The sequence below is a fragment of the Halichoerus grypus genome, chromosome 6, assembly GCF_964656455.1.
Source record: "Halichoerus grypus chromosome 6, mHalGry1.hap1.1, whole genome shotgun sequence".
In the NCBI taxonomy this organism is placed as follows: Eukaryota; Metazoa; Chordata; class Mammalia; order Carnivora; family Phocidae; genus Halichoerus; species Halichoerus grypus.
Window position 1 is genome coordinate 77,454,970 of NC_135717.1, and position 18,719 is coordinate 77,473,688.

Here is an 18,719-nt window from a genome sequence, read left to right on the forward strand (position 1 = left end):
AGGTAACCAGGAGGTGGGGGAAGGATGGGGTATAAAGTTACTGTTTAATTGCATGTATTTTCTTTTTGGAATGATGAAAAAGTTCGGGAAATAGCAGTGATGGTTACACAACACTGCAAATGTATTTAATACCAATGAACTATACACTTAAAAATGGGTAAGATGTAAATTTTATGATATATATTTTTTTACAATAAAAAAAATGAAGTATTGATACATCTACAACATGGATGAATCTTAAAAACATCTGCTAAGTGAAAGACATCAAATACAAAAGGCCATATTATCTTATGATTCCATCTATATGAAATATCCAGAATAGCTAAGTCCATATGAACAGAAAGCAAGATTATTGGCTGCCAGGGGCTGGACTGCAGGGAAAATGGGAGTAACTGCTTGATAGGTATGGGGGTTTCCTTTTGGGGTGATAAAAAATTTTCTGGAACTGGACTGTGGTGATGGTTGCACAACACCGGTGAATGTACTTAAAGTCAATGAACTGTACACTTTAAAATGGTAAATTCTGGGGCACCTGGGTGGTTCAGTTGGTTATTTGTCGACTCTTGATCTCAGCTCAGGTCTCAATCTCAGAGTTGTGAGTTCAAGCCCCACTGCATAACCAGCTGGGTGCTGAGACTACTTCAAAAAAAAAAAAAGACTGATTTTTCCACAATTTTAAAAAAGGAATCTAGAATATTAAAATGTGTAATACTTTACTGTTAGCTTTATCAAGGTACAATTTCCCTTCAAATACATGTGGTATAAACTAATTTTTAATAAGATAAGCATAATTTACTCGTCACAGTATACAAAAAAACTTAAAATCTATGGTATTATATATAATAAGAGGACTAATCATTGAAATCTGTAAAAAATTAGCCACAGTTTTAACTTGCTTCTCCCCTAAACCTTTAATTAAGGTCAAATAAAATCTTTTAAAGTTATAATTTACACTCTTCCACTCTGCGCTTGTTTCCATGTAGAGGTGCTAATGATCAGCAAACTGACCAGGAAATTTTGTAAAGAAACAAAATGCTAAGAATTTAGATAATCTAAAACCAGGTAATCAAATATTAGCCATAAACAATATAATGGGCTCTTCAAGTGTTTCTGCTAAAACAGTATTGATTAAACCGTCCTTTCAGGGTGCCTGGGTGGCTCAGTCAGTTAAGCATCTGCCTTCAGCTCAGGTCATGATCCCAAGGTCCTAGGATTGAGCCCCATGTTGGGCTCCCTGCTCAGTGGGAGGCCTTTTTCTCCCTCTCCCACTCCCCCTGCTTGTGTTCCCTCTCTCGCTGTGTCTCTGTCAAACAATAAAATCTTAAAAAAATAAACAAAATAAACAGTCCTTTCAAAAAATCTGTCTCCTAGGATTTTGAGTAAAATTCACTACTAAGGGTGAAGACCTACTAAGCATAACTTTTTCTGCCTAAGCTCTGGTAAGAATACTTTTATACCTATAACTGCAGTAATTATGATTACGTAAGGTCCGAGAGGTATATCCAATTATCTCTAGAGATGCTTCAGAATTCTCCTGAACTAACTAAATTAGCTTAAAATGTAAATGAGAATCACAATGCACTTTCAGAAATGGGGACATACTGTATAGTGGCATAAGGTAGTTGCTTAAGCAATATATACTTTTTCCTCCATATTTTTTTTGTTTGTTCGTTTCCAATGTGCCTTAGTTCTTAGCTAAGGATCCTAGGATAAACAGTACCACTAAACAAGGCTGCTTCCTAGTGTGTGAGTTTAGCTTTATTCCCTATTCATTCATTCACTCACTCATTTCTTCAAACAAAATTTACTAAATCAAGTTTTGTACTTTTCCCTGCTCTCTTACTATAGTTTTACTACAACACAAGAACTAGTTATATAGATGACACTTCTTTCTCCTAAGAAATAAGTAGAAATAATACAATACATAGCAAAATAACAGAAAATATACACAGGTTTTGGGGGGAATGGAAACTAAATTTAAAGACGAACTATTCAGGGTAGGATAAGAAAATAATTAGAAGCTATTAAAAGCAAACATTACTCAAAAAACTAAAAAGCATATGGTAATATATATCCCTTTCCTGTGCTTGTCATTCTAAAGAAAAAAAACTATAAAAAAAAAAAAGATTGCCTAATAATTATTTTTAAACTATTAATAAAGGAAAAACGTTCCAAGTCAAAAAAAATCTAAGGACTTTTACTTTCTCCAAAAACTAAGTAATACTCAAACAATACACAAAAGTCAATGTTCAAATATTTATCATAGTATAATATTAGGAATCAAAAACTAACCTCAGCCTCATAGCCTCCAGCACATTCTAGGGATAATGGGAAAGACAAATGGTCCTGAGGTGTAGTATCATGATGATTTACTGCAAGTTTCAAAAAGAAATTATGGGTGGAGGAGAAAAAAGATCTAGATAAGGCACAGAGAACAAAAGTATTAAAACAATGAACTGTCCCACCATTAAACAAATGACTGTCTAGTGAGAAAGAATAAAAAATAGGAAAAGTATTTGAAACTAGGCTTTAATTTGCTCTAAGAGTCTTAACGGTAAAAGGAGTAATACGGGAGATGGAAAGTAAGACTTCTGAGTATCTGTCAATCAGAAGAGTTAACCTTTATTCTACTTACACAGAAAATTTTCACTCATCAAGATTCTATGAATACTGTGCTGCATTACAAAGAGCTAAAAAAAAAAATACAGACAGAAAATAGCTGGTAGGAAGAAACAACTAAGAGGTACTTTGAGTCTATGAATAGTTGCAGAAATCCTATACAAATTTGGCCACTGCATTTTCAGCAAGAAGAGCAAATCTAGGGTCTTTTAAAATCTCTGGGTGGCCAGAAGTGATGATGAGGAGAGAAAGAAAATACCACTAGTTTTTCAAATCCTACACCTCCTCCTCATATTGCAAGGCCCCTCTTTCCCAATATCTAGATTAAATATCCTCTTATTGAGTGAATTATTATGCTTACAATGTTTGTTGGAAAAGAGACTCATTTTCCGTATAAAATCATTCAAGCATACATTCTGCTACTTTTCTTTTTAGGAAATACATTCTCGGGCGCCTGGGTGGCTCAGTCAGTTAAGTGTCTGCCGTCAGCTCAGGTCCTGGGATTGAGCCCTGCATCAGGGTCCCTGTTCAGCGGGGAGCCTCTCTCTCCCTCTGCCGCTCCCCCTGCTTGTGTTCTCTCACTCTGTCAAATAAATAAATAGGGCGCCTGGGTGGCTCAGATGGTTAGGCGTCTGCCTTCAGCTCAGGTCATGATCTCAGGGTCCTGGGATCGAGTCCCACATCGGGCTCCCTGCTCCTTGGGAGCCTGCTTCTCCCTCTGCCTCTCTCTCTCTGTCTCTCATAAATAAATAAATAAAATCTTTAAAAAAATAAATAAATAAAATCTTTAAAAAAAAAAAAGATACGTTCTCACAAACTAATTTATCTATAGGCACAGACTTACTTTTAAATTTGCTAAGGCTACGTTCCCAGAAGATGCCGTAATAAGAGTCTGTTCTATGGATGATCAAATATGAAACTATAGAACTACAGACATACAATAGAGACTAGATCTCATGTGCTCTAGGAGCAGAGACCCAGGAGTCACTAATTCTGCCCAAAAGAGATGAAGGTTTTATAGAGGGGGTTTGCCAACCACAAGAGATGAAAGGTATTCTGTACAAAGAAAATAGCATATACAAACAAGGACAGAAAGGTCTGTTCAGAAATTAGAGGACAAGGGACAGATTCAAGATATACTAGGTAGAGAAAAATCAACATCTGGATGACTGATTAAATAAAGATCAAAGAATAGAAAATCAGATGACTCAGGTTTTTTGCTTAGGCTGAGGATCCTAGGATCCTTTTGCTTAGGCCTGAGGATGGCATTCACTGAGATGAAGGGATGATAAAGGGGACAACAATATATAACAAGAATGAATTTGTTTCGGGGCGCCTAGGTGGCTCAGTCCATTAAGCTTCTGCCTTCAGTTCAGGTCATGATCCCAGGGTCTTAGGATTCAGCCCCGCATCAGGCTCCCTGCTCAGCGGGGAGCCTACTTCTCCCTCTCCCTCTGCCACTCCCCCTGCTTGTTCGCACCTCCCCCCTCCTCAAATAAATCTTTAAAAAAACAAAAAGAATGAATTTGTTTTTGGAAATGAAGTTTGAAGTGACAAATATTCAGCTAACATCAGGAAACACAAATTAAGAGAATAAACTTGAAAATAGTACTGGATATTACCAGTATAAAAAGTGACACTGAAATAGTTACTAGCCTAACAATAGTCAAAATCCTTTAAAAAAAAGTATGGAGCACCTGGGTGGCTCAGTCAGTTAAACATCCGACTCTTAATCTCAGTTCAGGTCTTGATCTCACGATTGATTGTTGAGTTCAAGCGCTGCATTGGGCTACATGCTGGGTGCAGAACTTTAAAAAAAAAAGTTATATAAAGAAGTGAACAGGGACAAAAATGAAAGTGAAGACTCCAGGAATACCAAATATTACATGATAAAGTCAGGACTAGAACCTACATCTCTTGACTCCAGTCAAATGTACTAATACCAGGTTGCCTCTAATGGGAAAGCAATGGAAAATTTTAAATTCCCACCTCTTAGACATTACTTTCCCTTCAAATAATACTGCATAAAGTTATCACATTGCTTAAAAGCACCATAGTTACTTAAACGTACCTCAAAAGCAATTTTTTCTACCTGAAGAAATTGCTAACTTAATTGACACTTCAGCTCTATAACTCTATTCTAGGAAAAATATTTTTAGAAAACCAATAGTTTGTATGTTCCATGACGGCAAGGATTTCTGTTTTGTTCACTGCTGAAACCCAAATTGCAACAGATATACAGTAGACATTCAATATAGGTTGCTTGAATGAATGAATGAATGAATGTCCCATTCTCTAGGGGGACAAAAGGAAAGAAGGAATTAAAATTATTTATATTTAATCATAGTTCAGTTGGGCTTGTCAAGATAGATTATATTAGTACAATATATTACTTCACCTATTTTGTAATTTTGATTTTTATTTTGCCCTCAATTTTAAAAGAGCAGGCAAGATGTGGAAAACAGGATGGTAGTTCCACAAAAAAATTAAAAATAGAATTACTATACGATCTAGCAATTCTATTTTTGGGTATATACAAAAGAACTGAAAACAGGGTCTGGAAGAGACATTTATACACTCATGTGCATAACAGCATTACTTACAACAGCTAATATACGGAAGCAACCCAAGCTTCTACAGTGGATGAGTCAATAATGTAATCCATACATACAATAAAATACTACTTAGCCTCAAAAAGAAAGGAAATTCTAGAGTGCCTGGGTGGCTCAGTCGGTTGAGCGACTGACTCCTGCTGTCAGCTCAGGTTGTGATCTCAAGGTCATTTGAGCCCTGCACTGGACTCAACGCTAGGCATGGAAAAGAGAGGGAGAGAGAGAGAGAGCAGGCAAGCCCAGCTCCACAGTTTTAAATGTAATTCTCCACACCAGAAATTTCAATCCAAGGAGTGAAAAATTACGCACAAAGCTTCCAATAAACATGCATACCACAACACTAATAGCACCCAGGTAATAAACCTAATTTCCAAAAAAAAAAGCTCATCCATACATTTTACCAAATGATGATGATGATAATAAAAACAACAGTGACAAGTTCCTCAAAGAGTTAAACACAGAATTACAGTGATTCAGCAATTCCACTCCTCGATATATAGCCAAAATAACTGAAAGCAGGCATTCAAACAGATACTTATACACCAACACTCCCAAGAGCCAAAACATGGAAACTCTACTAGCATCCATGGATGAATGGATAAACAAAATGTGGTATAAACATACAATGACATATTAAGCTATTAATAAACAAAAGAGAATGAAGTTCAGATTCATGCTACAGAATGATCACAGGTAAAACACAGGTTATCAGGGCTAGTGGGAGGGAGTAAAGGAGAGTTACTGCTAATGGTTAATTTTGTTTTAGGTGATACAGAAGTTTTGGGATGCTAGTGATGGCTACAAAACACTGTAAATGTAGTATTTAATGCTACTGAAGTGTAAACTTAAAAATGGTCAAAATGGTAAACTTCTTGTATTTTTTTCACAATAAAATGGTAATAGCAGCTATAACTTATTTAGTGCTTTACTGTATGCCAGGCACTGTCTTTCAAATAATATATGAGTTAACTCAGTTAAAACCCTGTTAGATGGGTACTATCCCCACTTCATAGATGAGGAAATAAAGCAAGACAGTCTGCGTAACTAACATACAATGAGTAACTGGTGAGCTAGAATTTGAATCTAGTCAGCCTCACTCCTGGTATTCTTAACCTATGCTACTTCTGTAACTTTATTAATAAATGATTAATATCAGCAAAGAAAAGCTCAATTCATTGATCCTTATTTGGGGAATAAATGAAAAGTAAAAAAATTTTTTTTAAGATTTTATTTATTCATTTGACAGAGAGAGAGAGGCAGGAGAGAGGGAACACACGTGGGGGAGTGGGAGAGGGAGAAGCAGGCTTCCCGCCGAGCAGGGAGCCTGATGCGGGGCTTGATCCCAGGAGGTTGGGATCATGACCTGAGCCAAAGGCAGGCGCCTAACGACTGAGCCACCCAGGCCCCCAAAAGTAAAAATTTTTTCAAAGTCAAATTACCATTAAAAATGGGATGAATAGGGGGGTGCCTGGGTGGCTCAGTTGGATTATGACCTGAGCCAAAGGCAGATGCCTAACTGACTGAGCCACCCAGGTGTCCCTTAAGGATTAATATTAAGGATCAACCACTTTCCTTGCCAGCTGAGAGAAATCTCCCATCCCAATTCTGTAAGGACTTAAGCCAGTCATGGAACATACATCTAGTATTTTGATTGATAGTGATTAAAAAAGAAAAAAAAAAAGCTAATGTTCAAAAGAAAATCTGGTACCTTTACTATTCTTGCTGGTCCTATTGATGAAATAAACTATTACATCCTAAAAAAATAATCCCATTCCACTAGTTGTTCAGATTTGTATCCACTATATTTCACTTCACATTGAAGTCAGAAAGAAGTAATGAGGGATACAAGATACCACTACTTCCATGCAGAACATTTTGTACCACTCAGGTTTCCAATGAAGGAAAAGCATGAACTTGATATCAGAAATCTCATTAACCATGCACCAACTTCAAAGGCATACCTCAATACGGAATGACAGACCACACTAGAATTGTTTCCGTATACAACTTTCAAGTCACTGTGAAATTGGCTACTTTCACCTTCGAGGAAGCCAACAAAACCCTGGAACATATTTTGCAGCCCATCCTCTACCACTGAATAATTTAATTATAGAACTAGAAAGTGATGGGCTCCTGTCCCCATGCTTTAATAAAACCACCATTTTGCACCAAAAACAAACAAACAAACCAAAACTAGAAAGTGATGTCACTAGATTTCAACTATCACACCCTACTCACCGTGTCCCAACTAATGCAAAGAGACATTGCACTACTGGCCCTCAGAATGTGAAAATTTAATATCTTAATTGTTAACAACCTCAAAGGTCCATAGCAGACAGAAAGTTAACCTGTAAAGAGTTAACAATCTCTACACTTCATATGTGGTTGTGAGAACTGAATAGGCTAACAGAGGCAAAGCACCAAGAATTAATTTAAATCATGCCTTGTGAGGTTGGTGATAGACTAGGACCACTAGTGAGAAGGCCTAGCCAAATACCACACACCCAGTAGTGGTAGTCATACTTGAAAATTCTGAAGTTTCTGATCACAACAAACACTAATAAGAAGCATTAAAAAGCCACTTTAATATTATTTCATCCTCAATTTCTGCATTTCCCCTTGCCATTTTTTATTTGGAAGACGGGGTACCCACAGGACAAGGAAGAATTAGCTAAGTATAAATTTAACTTTTAAAAATAAATGGCTAAAAAAAAATAAAATAAAATAAAAATAAATGGTTGATGGGGTGCCTGGGTGGCTCAGTCGTTAAGCGTCTGCCTTCAGCTCAGGTCATGATCTCAGGGTCCTGGGATGGAGCCCCACATTGGGCTCCCTGCTCAGCGGGAAGCCTGCTTCTCCCTCTCCCCCTCCCCCTGCTTGTGTCTCCTCTCTCACTGTGTCTCTCTCTGCCAAATAAATAAATAAATAAAATATTTTAAAAAATAAAATAAAATAAATGGCTGAGGCCCTAGCTTCTAATCGTATGATAAACTGGAAAAGTATGGATATACAATAAACAACCAATATCTAATCTTCTTTCATTAAGCAATACAAAGAATCAAACGAAATACAAGATTTCAAAATATATGATGGTTTCAATTCTTTATATTACCAAGTGAAAATCATTCAATACATTCTTAAAACGTGTCCAAGGATGGGGATCTCCTACGAGGGTTTCTTTAAATGTTTAATAATCCTTAAGGTCTAGAAGTCAATTGTATTTACAGTGAACGTCAAAAGACATCATCTATTTTTGTTCTCCACAATGGTGATATCCAACACTTTGCTGCAAATCCTTATTATTAATTCAACTTTGACTAATCCAGGTTAAATAATTCTTATTCAGGGGTACCTGGCTGGCTCACTTGGTTGATCTTGGCGTTATAAGTTCGAGCCCAACACTGGGTGTACAGATTGCTTAAAAATAAAATCTTAAAAAAAAAATAGTAATACTTATTCATTAAACTTTTCCATAAAGGATCCATTTTCTAATTTATGATCATTTCCTGAAGACTTTACTAGAGTCTACACAATTTTTTCATATCCTATCTAGCATAAGAAGCTCAAAATTAAATATTAATAAAATGTTTACATAATAATTACAATTACCATGTGACATGTAACATATACCTATAACACATTATTATTTAAGCATCAAAGAGCATTCCTATAATAAAGTTTCTGCTAAATTTCTGAATTGTTCTTTGTATAATCTTATTAACAACTATAATGAATTAGTTTTTTGTTTTAAATAACAATTAGCTACATGATTTGTATTCTGTTACCTACTGAAGTTTCTCATTTTACAAAAGAGGAAATCAAGTAAAGATTCTCCCAAGGATTCCGTGACAATTTACAGCTTAAAAAGAATTTTCACATCTCTCATCCTGTAATCTTTTCAAAAACTCTAAGGTAGACGGGACTTAACCAAAGTCATAAAAGTTTAAAGGGCATTTTGGTATATCGAAAAGTACTCTGGGGCGCCTGGGTGGCTCAGTCGTTAAGCGTCTGCCTTCGGCTCAGGTCATGATCCCAGGGTCCTGGGATCGAGTCCCACATCGGGCTCCCTGCTCGGCGGGAAGCCTGCTTCTCCCTCTCCCACTCCCCCTGCTTGTGTTCCTGCTCTCGCTATCTCTCTCTCTGTCAAATAAATAAATAAAATCTTTAAAAAAAAAAAGAAAAGTACTCTGTATGAGATAAACAAAGGGAGTACAAATACAGGTTCCACTGTCTTATAAATTCCTGAACTGTCATTTAACTTTCCGAGACAATCTCTCATGTTACAAGAGGAAAAATACCATTTACCTCAATACTATAGAGATGACTGGATAAGGTACATAAAGTAACTTAATCTTTAGAATGCACTCAAATAATAACTGCATCTAGGCAAATACAAAAACAAGACTCAAGTCTAGGCCTTACTTATAGATACAACTATTATTCTGCTTCCCTTCCACCAGAAAATTTCTCAAAGAGGAGTCTATGGTTGCCGTCCTCATTCGCTAACCTCACATTCTCACTCCATCCCTCACCTGATACCTCTCTACAACCTATCTTCTATTCCCACTGAGGCCACACTTAACAAGTTCATCACTGAAATCTTTCTCACCAAATCTAGCAGATACAAGTCAGTGATTGCCAAATATTTATCTCTCACTTAACTCCATAACCTATAATTATTATAACCTATCACCAAGTATAAAATCTCTACACCTCTACACAGATATCTAATTGGCACCTCAAACTTAACCGAACAGAACCCATGATTTCCCACAAAACCTCTTCTCCCTTCCAGACTTACCCATTTCATTAAACTGCACTATCAATCTTCTAATTGCTTAAGTCCTAGGATTTCTCTCACTGGTGATAATTCAGTCAGCAAGTCCTACTAATTCAGTCTTCAAAACAGGGCCCAAATCTACCCATTTCTCTCCTCTATTACTTTCTGGTTCAAGCCAAAAAATAAGATCTCTCTCACCTGTCCTAAATACAATAGCCTACAAAGGTCTTCTTGGTTTCATCTTTGTTACCCAATTACCCCAACTCCTTATCCTCAGAATCCAGAATCCACTCCCCACACAGCAGTCACAGTGATCTTTATCGAAAGGCACTCCCTTGCTTTGAGCTCTCCAATAACTTTCTTTTATAACTAGGAAACTCTTACTCTGGCTTACAAAACTTAAATGACTTAACCCTTCCTCTGGCCTCATCTTATACCACTCTCCCCCTTGCACACTACATTCCAGCCACACTGACCTTTCTGCTCCTCCTAACACTCCAAAAGCTCAAATAGCTTTATGTCACCTGGTTTCCCAAAGACTGGAATGCTCATCCCTCTGATAATCACCCACTACAGGCTCCCTCTTCACAGGCTGATCTCAACTTCAAGGTTATCTACTCAAAGAATCCTCCTCTGTCCACACAATCTAAAGCACCTCCTAACTCAACTCACTCCTTATCACATGACCTTTTAATTTACAGCACTTGTCCATGATTTTTTTTCTTTGTTTACTACTGGTCTTTTTTCCCACTAGACTGAAAGCTTCTGAAAGAGACATTGCCTTCTTTACTCCTATATTCCCAGCACCTAAAATAGCAACTGGCACACAGTAGTTATATTCAATAAAGTATTAGCCAAATAAATGAATGGGGAATTACTACTCACACTTCGTAAGAAGTTCAGAGGCAGAAAATAATTGCCCTGACCTCCCCAGGCTCCTGACACTGACTCCTTTATTCTTCTCACTTATTAATGTTTTTATTACTGTACCTGTCACAATTTATTGCATTTATCTGTTTACATGCCTGTCTTCCCCTTTTGAACAGTTAAACTTCTTAGGGTCAGGAAGCCTTTAGAATCCATTTTTGGATCACAACACCAAGCATGGTTTGGACGCAAAGTAGGAGCTCAAAAACCTTTGTTGGATGTGGAGGAGGAGAACAGCTAACATGCACTGAGTACTTACTATATGCAAAGAACATTTCCCATGAATTCCCTCTTTAATCTTTACAATAATCCTGGGAGACAGGTAAAATTATTTCCTACATTTTGGAAATGACAAAACATCCAGGGAAGTTATAAATAACTTGCCTGAGCTAACTATATTTATAAGTGGCAAACTAATCTACCTAATCAACCTACTCTGCCTAACACCCAAGTCAATGCTCTTATCCACAACCCTGTTTCTGTGAACTATAAGCTGTACTCAAATAAATGCACACTACTACTTAAATGCCAAATACAGGAGTTTCAACACTGATAACAGATCGTACTTTACAACAATGTTGAAAATATGAAGGAAGGACACAGAGCCTTGCTACATATTGGAGGCAATAAAGCAATTGATTAAAATTGGAATTCTTCCCCAAACAGAACATTTCTGAGTAGAAAAATGTCAATAAAACAAAACTGGTAACTGAAAAAAAAAAAAAACTGATAAAACGGGCAAAGTTCCCAACATATGTTACTGATACAGCCCTTAAGAAAATGATACAGTTGATAACTGAGAAGAAGCAACACCTCAATTTTTAAGACAGGCATTCTCAAGCCTTCATGTTCATAACATCTTAACTGCTATAAACACAAAAAAAACACGTCAAATCAATTTGGTTTTAAAAAATTATTTTGGATATACAAACACAGGCAACATTTGTATAATTTACACTACCTTTTTTTTTCCCCTAGCACGCAGGCATGGAACCTGTTCTAACTGCCACATCGCACTGACCAACTTTCCTAAGGAAAAAACAGACAAGTATCATCACATGAAGCAGAGTTGTGGGAAAAGCCAGTGGAGCTGACCACACAACTGGTCTCTTGTTATGCCTAATGCAAATCTTCCTATAAAGATTTCCAAAGTGATAAACAGATGCCAAACTGTTATGTGCTGAGCTGCTACGTTAGGCCTTTCCACTAGTTATCAAGTCCACTTTGGCCATTTAAAAATCCTTCAGTAATGTTTGTAAAAATTCACAGAACTGGACATCTAAAAAAGGGTGAATTTTACTGAGTGTAAACTATACTCAATAAATTTGACTTTGTAAAAAGCTGAAATACCATAAACATGACAAAAAAAAATTTTTAGTCCTCAGTAAAAATCATCTGAATTTATTTTATCAAATCCCCGAAATATAAAGTCAAGTTCTAAGAATTTAAAAAAGAGTTGGAGGGAAGACACTGGACTTATATGTATCATATATACTGTATTTTTATAAAAGATTTATTTCTTTGAGGTGGGAGGGGGAAGAGAACACAAGCAGGAGCAGGGGCAGAGAGAAAAGGAGAAGCAGACCCCCCTGCTGAGCAGGGAGCCCAATGTGGGGCTCCATCCCAGGACCCCGAGATCATGATCTGAGCCAAAGGCAGATGCTTAACCGACTGAGCCACCCAGGCACCCTATACTGTATTATAATATGAAGTTAAGCTAGAGAAAAGCTTTTTAAGAAAATCATAAAATACACTTAAAGTACTGTACCGTAAAAAATCCGTCTATAAGTAGACCTGCACAGCTCAAACCCGTGTTGTTCAAGGGTCAACTGTATTCTGAAGTTTCAAGTATCAAGATGTCAAATGAGGGGTACGTGGGTGGCTAGGCTGGTTAAGTATCTGCCTTCAGCTCAGGTCATGATCCCAGGGATCAAGCCCCACGTCGGGCTCCCTGCTCAGGAGGGAGCCTGCTTCTCCCTCTCCTCCCTGCTCATGCTCTCTCTCTCAAATAAATAAATAAAATCTTAAAAAAAAAAATCAATCGAACACCTGCTTCTCTAGTTTCCAAAGTCCAAAGTTCCAAGATGTTAACCAGCAATGCAAAAAACCAGCAGTCTGTTTCCTCACCAAAGTATAGTCTCAAACTACCTGCAACCCAGCTTCTATTACAAAAGTGGTTGAGAGAAATGACATTTGGGTGAGATCTACAAAATGTGCTCTTTATCTACTCCTCTAAGATATATTTCTGAATCAAACAATCACCCAATCACATTACTCTTGCGCAGAAGTCACGAACTTGAACATGTGAAGCAGCCTGAGGAAAGACAAAAAGGCTGTTACTGTGTTGAACCAAAAACTGCTCAAAAGATTAACAATTCAAATTTTAAAACACACACTGTTAAACAGTGCTGTCATAACTGGCTATGTATATAAAAAATTAAATTAGATCCCTGCCTCATCATCATACACAAAAGAAAATTTTTCTTCCAGGCAGAATCAAGACCTAAATGTAAAAAAAAAAAAAAAAAGTTTTTTTTTCTTCTTAAAGATTTTACTTACTTACACAAGAGAGAATCTGAAGCAGACCCTGCACTGAGCAAAGAGCTCAACGTGGGGCTCTATCCCACAACCTCAAGATCATGACCTGAGCCGAAACCAAGAGTCAGATGCTCAACCAAATGAGCCACCCAGGCGCCCCTTCAAAAACTTTTTGAAAAAAATATGGAAGACTCTTAATGACCTTGGGGTATGGAGTAGATTTAAGACACAAAAGACACAAATGAGTAAGGAAAATTGTGATAGATTAAATAATACTTCTATTCAACAAAACCATATAAAAAGTTAACTGATAAACCACATACACTAGAAGAAAATATTTGCAATTCACTTGACATAACCAAATCATGTAATAAACTCCTAAAATCAATTTAAAAAGACAAAGCAAGGGTGCCTAGGTGGCTCAGTTGGTTAGGCATCTGACTGGATTTGGGCTCAGGTCATTATCTCACGGTTATGAGATCGGGCCCATGTGGGGCTCTGCGCTTGGTGTGGAGCCTGCTTGGGATTCTCTCTCTCTCTCCCTTCCCCCGCCCCCAGACTCCCACACCCTCACCCCTGCCCTGCTGGCAGCACAAACATGCACACTCTCTACCTCTCTCTCTCTAAAAAAAAAAAAGAAAAAAAAAAAAGAAAAAAAAAAAGATAAAGCAATAGGCATGGGGGGGCTGTAGCAGATAGTCAATTCAAGAAATGGAAACCTGAACAGTCACTCAACATTTGAAAAAAATGCTCAATTCTGGGCGCCTGGGTGGCTCAGTTGGTTAAGCGACTGCCTTTAGCTCAGGTCATGATCCCAGGGTCCTGGGATTGAATCCCACATCAGGCTCCCCTTGCTCTGCGGGGAGCCTGCTCCTCCCTCTGCCTCTGCCTGCCACTTCCCTGCTTGTGCACGCGCTCACTCTCTCTCTCTCTCCGTCAAATAAATAAATAAAATCTTAATAAAAAAGAAAAAATGCTCAATTTCATAATTACTCAAGAAAAATCTTAATTAAAAATTAAGATGATGTGATATCATCTTAAACCCCATCTGATTTGTAAACGTGTAAAAAATCTGACAATGCCATGGATCACAGGATTTGGAAACAGCAGATTCTCATACTCTCGTGCTAAAACAAAGTGACACAATTTTGGAGGGTAATTTGGCACTATCAGACAGTTAAAAGTTCCCATAATATCTATAACCTCCAACCCATTAACTTCACCTCTGGGTAATTTTCACTACAGAATTTCATTTCACACTTGGTAATCATAGGGGGCCTGGCTGACTCAGAACAGCATGTGACTCCAGATTCTTGGAGCCGTGAGTTCAAGCCCCATGTTGGGTACAGAGATTACTTAAAAATAAATAAACTTACAAAAAACAAACTTAGTAGCCACATACGTGGCTATTTCACAAAACATTTTATCCATACTGCCTACAATACAAACTGATACTTTCTATCCTATTTTAATTCCTAAACTGATTTCACAACCCATTCATTAATGGCTTCCAACATGCAGTTTAAAAAACTTGCCACAGATCTTAAATATGTGCACAAGGATTCCTAATCAGGAATGTTCAATGTAGCATTGTTTTTTAAAAGAGAAAAAATTGGAAACAACCTAAATACCCACCAACATGATGATAAATTAAAAACACCTGTATTCATTTAATAGAATAATGTAACTGTACCCCAGATAAAAGTGATGAGTATGATTAGGTTGAACCATATGAAACTGTCATTTCTGTAGGTCAAAAATGGTAATGTATCAGGAATTTCATATGAATAAAAAATACGTGTTTCAAAAAAAAACAAGTTACAGAACAGGTAGAATACTGTTTACATCAAGTTTGAAAATATGCAAAACAATATTATGATTTGCTTATGAATGTATTTCTATTACATAAATCAGGCATTAGCAATGATCAACACCAAATTCACGATAGTCTTTAGTTCTGGAAACAAAGTGAAATGCAATCCAAGAAGGTGCTTCAAGTGTATGTGCAATTTTTTCTTAAAAAAAAAAATGGAAAGTATGAGAAAATGTTAAGATTTGATAAAGCTGTATGGTGGATATGTGAATGTTAATTATATTGGTCTCTGTAGTCTCCTGAATGTTGAAATATTTTAAGGAAAAAAAATCTATTACCCAAATAAAACACACATCCCCAGCCTAACCTCAAACCAAACCCCATGCAAAATTTCTTTCACTGGCTTGAAATGTTAATGCTTAGTCCTCTCCCTTTAACTAAGGCCTCTAGCAAAAACAAACAAAACAAAACAAAACAAAAACAGCTTTTATGTACTTCCCAACTTAAACAGTTCTTTAAAATCTGTCAAGAAAAGATTTACCCCTGGAAAATTGGGTCTTGTTCCTCCTCCCAGTTTAGTGCTCCGTATTTTACCATATTTCCATCTTTACCTTTGCTGCCAAGAAAACTCAAATCCAACTTTTATTCTTAGTCATTGAATTATGCTTCTTTCTTTTCCTCCTTTCCTCCTTATATTTTATTACACTTCTGGATGACACAGGATATAAATAAATTCCAAGCAAATAAGAAGTAACCTGCGTGTTCCACCATGCTAAAGAGTTTTCACCACACCACTTTCTTCCATGACCAAAGGAATGAGTGTATAGATACAATTATACATAATATGCTCACTGAACTCAGATTTCAGGGCATACAGGATTAAAGTGAATATGCTGCCAGAGAAAAATAATTAGCTAATATACTAACAAAGAAATGCAAACAAAAGGCCTAGATGGCCAAAATTTAATAAGGTAAATTTGTTTCTTTAAAACCATATGCTTTAAAAAAAATAAAAATAAAAATAAAATAAAATAAAACCATATGCTTTATAGGGGCACCTGGGTGGCTCAGTCGTTAAGCGTCTGCCTTTGGCTCAGGTCATGATCCCAGGGTCCTGGGATCAAGCCCCGCATCAGGCTCCCCGCTCAGCGGGAGGCCTGCTTCTCCCTCTCTCACTCCCCCTGCTTGTGTTCCCTCTCTCGCTGTCTCTCTCTCTGTCAAATAAATAAATAAAATCTTTAAAAAAAAAAAAAAAAAGACCATATGCTTTATATGCTTTGTTTTCTAGTACAAGGATACTGCAGAAAATACATAAATCCAATATGAATATGTAATACTGGGGCGTCTGGGTGGCTCAGTCGGTTAAGCATCTGCCTTCGGCTCAGGTCACAATCTCAGGGTTCTAGCCCCGTGTCGGACTCCCTGCTCAGTGGGGAGTCTGTTTCCCCTCTCCCTCTGCCCCGCCATGCTTGCATGCTTGCTCTCTCTGTATCTAAAATAAACAAAATTTTTGGGCGCCTGGGTGGCTCAGTCGGTAAGCGTCTGCCTTCGGCTCAGGTCATGATCCCAGAGTCCTGGGATCGAGCCCCGCATCGGGCTCCCTGCTCTGCTGGAAGCCTGCTTCTCCCTCTCCCACTCCCCCTGCTTGTGTTCCCTCTCTCGCTGTCTCTCTCTCTCTCTCTCTGTCAAATAAATAAAATCTTTAAAAAATAATAAAATAAAATAAACAAAATTTTTAAAATAGAAAGATAAAATTTGTTTTAAAAAAAAAGAATATGGAGCACCTGGGTGGCTCAGATGGTTAAGCGTCTGCCTTCGGCTCAGGTCGTGATCCCAGAGTCCTGGGATTAAGCCCCACATCGGGCTCGTGGCTCAGTGGGAAGCCTGCTTCTCCCTCTCTCTCTGCCTCTTCCCCTGCTCATGCTCTCTCTCTATATATATATCTCTGTGTCTCAAATGAATAAAATCTTTAAAAAAAATTTTAGAAAGAATGTGTAATACTATAAATCAGCTATTAAAAAAATTCTATTTTTCTGCACTTTTCCATTAAAAACTTCAAATGTCCTTTCCGACAGGTATTTTCCCTATGCCTGAAGATATTCTGGCAGTTTCCAGAATTTAGCTTCATTTTTCCTTCTCTCTGGACACTTACGTCTAATTAAGCCAGGCTATAAAATCATTTAGCCAGCATACATCCCCTCTAACACATGGTATACTGCAATACAGAAAAATCAAAACCATGGGTTACATGAAACAAATCCCCTATTTAATCCATTCCTTAACTTCCAAAACTGAATACCAAATGTTACATGTTAAATAGGTTAATTATTCCTAGCAAACAGGTCCTAGGATATTCCTTATTTACCTCATTTTAGAATTAAAGGATGAAACAGACAACATATCCCAAGATGACAATTTTATGCTGCAATTTTTCAAGTTTATATTTCACCAAGACTTTAAAAAGGTTATTTTTAACAAAATTAAAGCACTTCACTCAGCACAAGAGCACAATCCAATTTAGGTTTTAAAAAGACCATTTACTCCTCACTTGCTATATGCCAGGATTGCTGTTGAATATAAAGAAAACTACACTCTCCTTACTCTCAAGAAATATATAGTCTACTGCTCAGACTCTTTTAACAGGGGTGGCAAAATCATACTGCTTTCAAGGGCTGGGTAGGGAATCTAAATAGGTGAACAGATCTTAAAAAAGTACTAGAAGAACAACTACAGAATGTAAGCTCCATCTAAAATAATTCTAAATCAACTTCAAAAGAATGCCATCACAACAAAACACATCTCCCAGTGAGAGAGACATAATACACTGCAAGGAACATTTAACCGATAATCAGATAAACAAAGATTTTTTTAAAAAGTTGGAAATGGCATGGAGAAACTAGACCTCACCCACATTTGTGGTGAGCGTTTACATTGCTGTGACCTTTCTGGATGGCATTCTGGTAACACATATCAAAATGAAACCCATGCTGCATTGTATGTTAACTAACTAAAACTTAAATAAAAATGTAAAAAAAATAAAAATAAAAACCATGTACTTCCTTCAACCCAGTAACCAGACTTAGAAAGTTATCCTACAGAGTCATTAGCATCAACAATTGTACATACAATGTTTATGTACATAATACAATAAATTTAAACAATCTAAATATCCAGTAACAGAAACACTATTAAATTATGACTCACCCATTTAATAAAATACTAAGTAACTACTTAAAAGAACAGAGTAGATGCAGACGTACTGATGTGGGAAGCTATTGTGAATATTAATTTTTAAAGCACAGTACTATGAGCCAAGATGGCGCCACCTGCCGAGCTCCAAGGCTATTTCTAGTCACACCCAGAAGCATGATTCCAAGCCACAGCTGAGAAGGGTTGGCTGGTGTCGGGTGTAGGGTGTAGGTTTTCTGAG

General features: G+C 37.2%; 1 protein-coding gene across 6 annotated transcripts in view; it reads right to left on the reverse strand.

The window, feature by feature from the left end:
- ADIPOR2 (adiponectin receptor 2) overlaps window positions 1-18,719 on the reverse strand; it is a 95,588-nt gene that overhangs the window by 71,593 nt on the left and 5,276 nt on the right. The window contains exon 2 of one of the 6 annotated variants that reach the window (XM_078075436.1): window positions 11,900-11,967. The exons of 4 other annotated variants lie outside the window; for them this stretch is intronic. The gene's annotated coding sequence lies outside the window, so the exon portion shown is untranslated. Of the gene's footprint in view, window positions 1-2,292; window positions 2,373-11,899; window positions 11,968-18,719 lie in introns of those variants that run through there. One more of the 6 variants, XM_078075437.1, reaches the window with a different exon arrangement.